Source organism: Ostrea edulis, chromosome 9, assembly GCF_947568905.1.
Source record: "Ostrea edulis chromosome 9, xbOstEdul1.1, whole genome shotgun sequence".
Classification (NCBI taxonomy): Eukaryota; Metazoa; Mollusca; class Bivalvia; order Ostreida; family Ostreidae; genus Ostrea; species Ostrea edulis.
In genome coordinates, this window is record NC_079172.1 from 22123521 (window position 1) to 22132047 (window position 8527).

The following is an 8527-nucleotide window of genomic DNA, read 5'->3' on the forward strand; positions in this document are numbered from 1 at the left end:
AAGTTGGAGGAGGCAGCTGCCTCCTCCGCCTCCATGTAATTTACGGCCCTGGTACATATAAATTTTACATCTTTGTGACGAGTTGATTTGTTCAACAATACTCTGCACTAAAATATCAGAATTTTTTTGCTTAATTAGTGGGAAATAAATATTACATGTACAATATACGCCATTATATTCTTGATTACACCAAATATGACCCAAACCTATATCAAATAGTTTCTTTTTTTTATATGGATGGCCCAATTAATCACGTGATTTACATCCTTGTCAGCTTCTTTTGTAACAGGTTTTCAAAATACAATTTTCACTTTGTAATAATTTAAACCAAAATTTAAAAATTCTAAACCAGCGAACAATATTCATGGGCTGTCTGCCTGTTTCTACATACACCACAGCATTATTTGTATTTTTCCTGACACCCAGTACAGACTTCAAATATTCCAAGTGCACTTTTTCAACATCTTTTGCACTATTTACTTGATCCTTACTCAGCACAAACAGAGCTGCGGTGAGATTGTGCAGCATGACGAAACATACGCATAGTTAAGGTTGATACACTGTATCGTAAAGCAGGCGACAGACCACTTCTACATGATCATTTTTAAATCATGTCAAACGTATAAAACAAGCGAAAACGGTTATTATTAGCCCGGAAAATATACCTTGTTTCGACTCGGCACTTCGCAAAGCAATGCATTGCTAATTCGTAATCGTCTGGGGATGTGATCTAACTGCATTTAAAAATGTGCATAACCCTTTGTTATTGTAATGAAATAAGTTCATACAGAGGAAATGGTAGAGGGTTTGTCTTTGCTGAAAGGTGTGCTTGTCCATATGAGTGTTATCCTAAATCGATAATAAACTTAAATATTTTCACGGACTCATACTAAAAACTATAAAACAGCTCACTCCATATTTAATTTTTTAAAGGTTTAACCCGACACAAACACATATCGCAAAAGCGGCATTGTAATGAATTCTATGTTGCCATCAATGCAGTTAGAAAAAGGTTTGATTTGTTCAAGGGAGGGGTGGGGTCGATTGAAATTTTTTTGGTCGTATGAAGTGGTCCCAATTGCAACCTAGTTTTAAAAAAAGAAAGCTTCGCAACAGTGCTTAACACTTCCAGGCGCATTTAGCTGAAATTGGAGTTTTGCCACCTTATCGGAATCAATTTGATAATAGTACCTGGGACCCCTGGACAGAGTTAAATTCACAGATTTAAAGATTATCGGCAAAATTTGAACTTTCCTCAATTTCTTTTGAACATTGAGAAGACTCGAGTTCAAGCTCAGTTTATTCACGTAAACAATATATGCAATGACTGGTGCAGCAAAACGTACAAAAAACAAGAAGCTGACCAACATTTTAAATTGTACAAATCGAAGGCCATATCTATATGGAGAATAAAATAAGATTAATAATGAAAAAAATGTGTAAAATCAAAAGGTCGTGGGAGTCACGAGTGCCAGTTTAATTCTTATATCTCAGGGTTAAACATTTACAACTTTTTCAGTCACTACAAATTGGATTGGACATTAATTTAAAAAATCAATATACTGGGTGGTTAATTTTGTTTCGCAGTGCTTGACTTGCTAAGATAATGCAATCCATGAGTACTTGTTGTTTTCTTTTTCTACATCACCTGTCATTGAATGGAGTGCCGATCCACCTCCTCATTTTAACTTGAAGTTCTAGATTCTATACAGAATTTTTTTTTCAAGTTTTCAACATGTCATTTTAGTGGCAAGATACTTATCTTGATTTCACATTGTATTAACAAAAAAACAAAACAAAAAAACAATGTACCGTTTGAGGCGTTATTCATACAGGTATCACTAGATTATTTCTGTATAAACTGGTTCTCCCAGCATCGATTTATTGAATTGAACATTGATATCTCACAAAAATTTATGTTTCCAAATATTCAAAAACCTATAGTTAAATGAATCTACATATTTAATACAATCAATCCATGGATTTCTTTTGATGTTTTTGGTATAATTTAAGTACTTATATATGTAAGTATTAAACTAATATGGATGTTACAAGACAAACGTTGAAACTGAGAGACAGTATAATAGCCAGGCCATTCTTAGATATCCATACTACGCTGCGAACTCTAAAGGAGAGTTCAGTTTACTCCACTCAAAGCACAAAGTGATAAACAAGGTAACCAATATAACAAATAATCAATAGACATAAAGCTCTTTAGTACACGGGGAGAGTCATTAGAGAAATACAAGTTGACAAGATAGTGAAGTGGGTCACTCAGCTAGAGGAGCCTCATCACAGATATGCCGAGTCCTCTCATCTTTTGGAGTGTCGTGCCATCTTCCAATCTCAACTGAGAGACGGCGATAAATAGTTCTAAAGTTAACGAATATTGTTCTATCCCTTTTTTAAAGGCAATATAGTTAAATATTTTGAACGTATTTATGATTACTATATATATATATATATATATATATATATATATATATATATATTATATATATATACACACAAAAGGATCAGAAGCAAGTCCGTACAACTTACGAGTTCTTCTCCTTATAATCTATAACACGTTACAATATTTTGGAAGTCCAAACTTTGTATTGAAGGTATCAAATATTTGACCTCTAGACGAATTACTTTTATCACTTTTCCATTTTTGTATATGTTATAGACATTGTTCAATAGTACATTTTAAGCAGTTAATGTTAATCAAGACCTGATTATTCCATGCATATAAGAAACCTCACTGATCAAGAGTATTCTTCATACATGAAATCCAAGGATTCTTCCTATGTTTAGTAAAAAAAAAAAAAAAAAAAAAAAAAAAAAAAAAAAAAAAAAGTATCTATGTAAAATACAATCTTTTTTCCAGAACTAACAAATACATTTATTTAGCTCCAATGTCATGTCATATCATTCTTGTAGGACTACTACTTTTCAAACTAAAAATATATTTTGAAAACCTTAATGAAGATATCTCACACCCATATAAAAGCCTATGTCACAGCCTTATCATACAAATCAAGCTGACACTAGTGCTCTACCAGCAAATTAAGTTGTCTAATTTTTCGTAGTACTCCTTGCATGGCTTTGTGGGCATGCTGTTTCATACCGAGGTATTTAAACTCTTAGAATTCCAATAACTTGATTGATTAAAAAGATTTTTTTGCTAATGACCATGTTCTTTTGATGAGAAAATCACAATTTAACTTTTGTCTACATCGATTTTCAATTTCCATTGTTTACAGTTAAGAATGGATACTTTCACAAAAATGGTTTCATACGCAGAAAGAGAATTCTTCCACGTGTTCAGCATTAGAAGTACAGTCGAACGCTCTCATAAATGTGAACTATAATAATAAACCCCCTCTTCATCCCTCCCTACAATATCTAGCTGTTTAGCCTTCTTCTTTTTTTTTTCTTAACCCTCTTTTTCTTCTTCTTCATTTCACGACTATTTTTTATATAACGGTGAACTCAGAGCACTTGAAATTTAAATGAAATTGTGACAATGCACTAAAAAAAAACTCGCAGTTACCATAGATACTGACACAGATACAGATGACACGATGTAATTGTGTATGCAGAAACTGTTCGACCTTGTACACACGAGACAGACAGCTGTCTTTGGTCGTGTGAATAAACAGATCGTTAGCACCTACCCCAGACTAAATGTAAATCTGCTGACAGGAGCATTTCTTCAAATATAATATGCAAGAACGTTTATACGAAGAGATTCGGTAACAGCAGAATTTTCATTCAAGAGCAAAATTTTTGCATATGAGTAGAGCTTGTGGTATAAACAAGAATTGAATTGAGATCAGGACAAGGATTGCGTTCCTTGTTTATCTCTTTCTGGTTATTAATTTATAATTATTAATTTTATCATCAGCTACAAATAATTAAGATATTTGAATATCTAATTCAAAATGATAAATGTTTCTATTTTTAAAAATAGTCAATCAGATCACAGTCAACAGTAATAAGAATGCAATTACACCCCCCCCCCCCCCCCCCACTTATTAATAAATCGATTCGGCACAGTGCACAGAGCAAAGAGGGATAACTTTAATGTCATATACATTTAAACACAACTGCATTGTGTAAGGCACTAGTTACATGTAGGAAACATTAAACATGTTTTAGACTTACCAACGGGAGTTAGCATTATCTATAGCATATATTTATGGTAAAAAGGATAATAACGTTTTACAGTCTTATTTTTATTTGGACTCACGGCGGGTGTGACCGGTTGACAGGGGATGCTTACACCTTCTAGGCACCTGACCCCACCCCTATATCCAGGGACCTGTATTCACCCTACTCTTAGATCTGTATTCTTTATTGGAGTTCGAGATCAATTACCGTTCGTATCTTCACTTTCATCGTAATGAGGCCCGCGAAGTTGCGATTGCCTTTAATCAAACCGAATAGTTATAATAATTTCGATTTTTAAGAATTTTCTTATTTCTGATAATCTAGCAATTCAAGAATCTTATTCAATTTGTTCATAACTCATAACGTAATATATATACTTACTCTGGGATCTTCAGTTAATGAAATAATAAAAATAAAACTAGATAGAGCCTTTTATATTGACTGGGTTTCATCGGACATAAGTGGTCCATTAAAATCATGGATTCGTTTCTCACACCTCACACCCGACGCTGAGGCCCAAACTCGAGACCTTCACTACAGTTTGATAGAATAATGCAGTTCGGTCTTATGTTGACAAGGACCTGAGTTTAGTTAACGAGATGTCAGCGGGGGGCAGATGGGCGGACAAGCAAACAATTTACATTCACACGAAGCCATCCTCATTATCAATACTAAACCTAAGCTCGCTGTCTTAATACAAACCGTCAGACGTGTAAGAATAGGATTTCATTACAATTAGAATTTTCGAATATGTCCAATTAAATCAACCGTACGAAAATCACTACGATATTCTATAACCAGCATCCTAAGTAATACTTATTCACACCCCAAAAAATATGATTGACTTTTCAATGAAACAGGGACACATAGAAAATGATTAAGAATTTCCATTAAATTCGATATTTGTTACAAGATATAGCGAAAACATAAGCAAGATAGTTCAGTAATGTTGGGGGAGGGGTGTTGCATTGCGAAATTTTCAATAATATCTATGATTTCCTTTCCATATGTTTTGCCTGAAATTGTACAATTCTCAGATCCTGATGATATACATGTACCAAATAATTTATATGTCAGCGTTAACGCGTCATGTAGTATGACAGCGTCGCAATTCGTGAATGAATTTCTGAAACATATACATGCACAGAACATATAGGCAATTAATTAACTCTTAAAGATTTCAGTTTCCCCCTATATCATACATTGTAATCATTGTTCTTCATTCTAAATAGTATTGATGCATCGATTAGAAGAAAATGGACGTGTGAAATCCTTGATCAGGGGTTTCGCCTTCCCCTTTAACCACAATTATTTGATAACTGCATTTATTATATTTAGTACTGGTTTAGAAAACAAATAGGCAAAAATCTTACATGTTGGAATTAAAGCAAAATATTTTGTTGCTGCAATGTAAGCAAGTACTGCTTCAAATATTTGAATATTGATATTAAGTCCATAAATAACAAAAATTCAAATTCAGGTTGATAATCATTACAAGTAATATTTTGTATAACAAGAAAAAGTGTATTTCTTAAAAGCTGCAAATTTAGAACAGATAGAAAAGTATTAATGATATGCATCTTCAATAAAATCAGTACCATTCCCTCACATAGGCGTATCTGATAAACAATAACATTGATTATACAGATCTAGATTAACAAGACTAGCATTGTTCCTTATCTGGTAAAGTAACAGACATTGTATTATACCGACGTTCTCCAAAATGAAAAGGATCATTACCCCCCCCCCTTTTAAATTTTTTTTTTTTTATACATAAATATAAGAATTTAAGAGACTCTTGAAATAAGAAATTCCTGATGCATAATATATATGTATGTTTTTCCTTTCTCAATCTATCCTTTTGCATACTTTTTCTATATCCTGACTTGTGTATATATTTCGGTTCCGGACAACTCGCCGAAAGACAGCTCAGCGACAAAAGTGAAATTCACCGACGGTGCGCCGACTGGACATTTCACCGACAAGAGTATATGTACATGTAATAGCCATGATGTTGGCAGAATGCTAAAATAGGCCGTGTCAGCATCCTAATCCCTATTCGCTATTTGTGAATAAAATTATATTATATTTGAAAACTGATATTTTGATACAAGTTCATTTTATAAAATGTTTCATACCGGGCAATCATCACATGTATGCATTTTTGTTCGAAATCTGTCATGTAATTTACATTGTATGCATGATAGTTCGAATTTAATTTTTTTTTAAGTGACAGATAATACATTGAGTATATACATGTATATCAAATGTATATTCTTTCATATTGATGTTACATGCTATTGAAATATAATTTTGAATTTTTTAAAATTATAAATCGAAACTATGAATGATATATTGTTACAGATAAATGCTGATGGGCTACACTGCCCAAAGTTGTATTAATTGAATTTTAAACTATACATTCTCACTAAATCAATAAAGTTCACTTGTGAATAATTTATCGCTAATTTTTATAGATAATTAGTTATTTTTTCATGGTGACAAGTTATCATTATTTACATTATCGATGTCATATTTAGATTGTATTATTTTCCCCTAGACTAATGCCAAATTTATACATTCAGCTTATATTTACAGTCTTTGTACAGAAAACGCGAAGCGTAACTATTATCATTTCTCGATGGGCCGGATGTTTTGAATTCGCATTTAATCCTACGAAATGTTGTGTATGATGACACAAGTCCCTATTTTGATGAATTATTTTAACATTGCTTATTCATTCAATTATTCATAATTGTTTTGAACTAATATCTGTTGTATGTTTATGTTTCATAATGATACCCCCCCCCCCCAACAAAATTGTTAGTTATAAACTAGATGTTTTATGTTTTAGCGAACAGTTCGGAAAAATTTTCACAAATCCCAATGGTCATTTTTTTGCAATGTGGATCTACGGTCTTTCTACAGATTTCCGCGAATGAATAAGAAATAATAAAATACTGTGAAATTAGTTTGAATTGTGTGCATAGCAGTTCCTGTTCCATAATCTTTGTTGTTTTAGTAATTCGCAATTGCCGTTACAGTTATCCGTTGAACTTATTTTGAATGGAGATAACAATCTTACATTCAATCAAAATATTGCAATATTTAAAATTGTGCATGAATTTATTCTGTCTACAAAGAGATTTGTGTAACCAATTTCATTTTATTGTCATAGAACCAATATCCGATTTTCTTTCTTTTCATGTTTCCGTTTTGTTTTTCCTATTTTGTATCTTCTGATTAAAGTGTAAACTATTAATTAATTCCATACGATTTTATAGTAGAACTAATTACTATGACCTTGTACCTTCTAAAGAGAGGACTTAGGCAGTGCCTGCTGTCCAGTCCTATTATGAATTTTCATAATGAAATACTGTTTAATCAAAATTAGAATAATATTTGTTTATGTCTAATGATTTTACTTTCCGCGGGGAGTTGGGGGGGGGGGGGGGGGGTTAAGTCGTAGAACGAAAATCTGGTGTGCGAGAAAATGTAACATTCAAACCATTGACTCTTTAGAGCGAAGGTTACTAAGTGTAACACAGAAGTTATCTTTCTTGTCTCGGGGACTAGCTGTTCCCGTCAAGAAATAAAAACTGATATCATAATTAGTCATTAACATAACTGAATTTTTGAGGACTGGTCAATTGGTATATATTTTATAAACGGGGCAACAAAATTAAAATAATGATAAATGAAGATATTTTACACGATTTTCTACTCTGTAAACAAAATAAAGTTCCAAAAACTTAATATTATTATTATTTACAGTATTTATATAGTGCATTATATAATTAAAAAAATTACTCTAAGCGCTTTACATTAAAACAACAAGCTACAATTAAAAATTTAACATATCTAAAACAGTGTAAAAAAATAATATTCGTTTCATTAAAAGAATATGAATTCTAGCACTGGCTTACACAAAATCGTGATTAAACTACAGAAAATACGTACAAAAAGGTTTCATAAAAAAGAATATTAATACTGTCACTGGAAATGGCTTACATAAAATCGTGATAAGCAAGTCTGGGTTGTTTCCCTCTAGAATACATACAATTGTCTTAAAGATAAACGAGATTTTGATGTGTATTGTTTTTAAAATACAAGTAAGCACTGAACAGACCAAATATACCCCCCCCCCCCCCCTCAAAAAAAAAAATACAAGTAAGCACTGAACAGACCAAATATACCCCCCCCCTCAAAAAAAAAAAAAAAGACACCCCCCCAAATAATGATAATAAAAAAAAATAAACTCCAACCCCCCCCCCCCAAAAAAAAACAAAACAATAAAAACAAACAAAAATAAACCCAAAATATAAAACAAATCTATACAATAAACTTACCTTTAGGAAATGTACTGTTT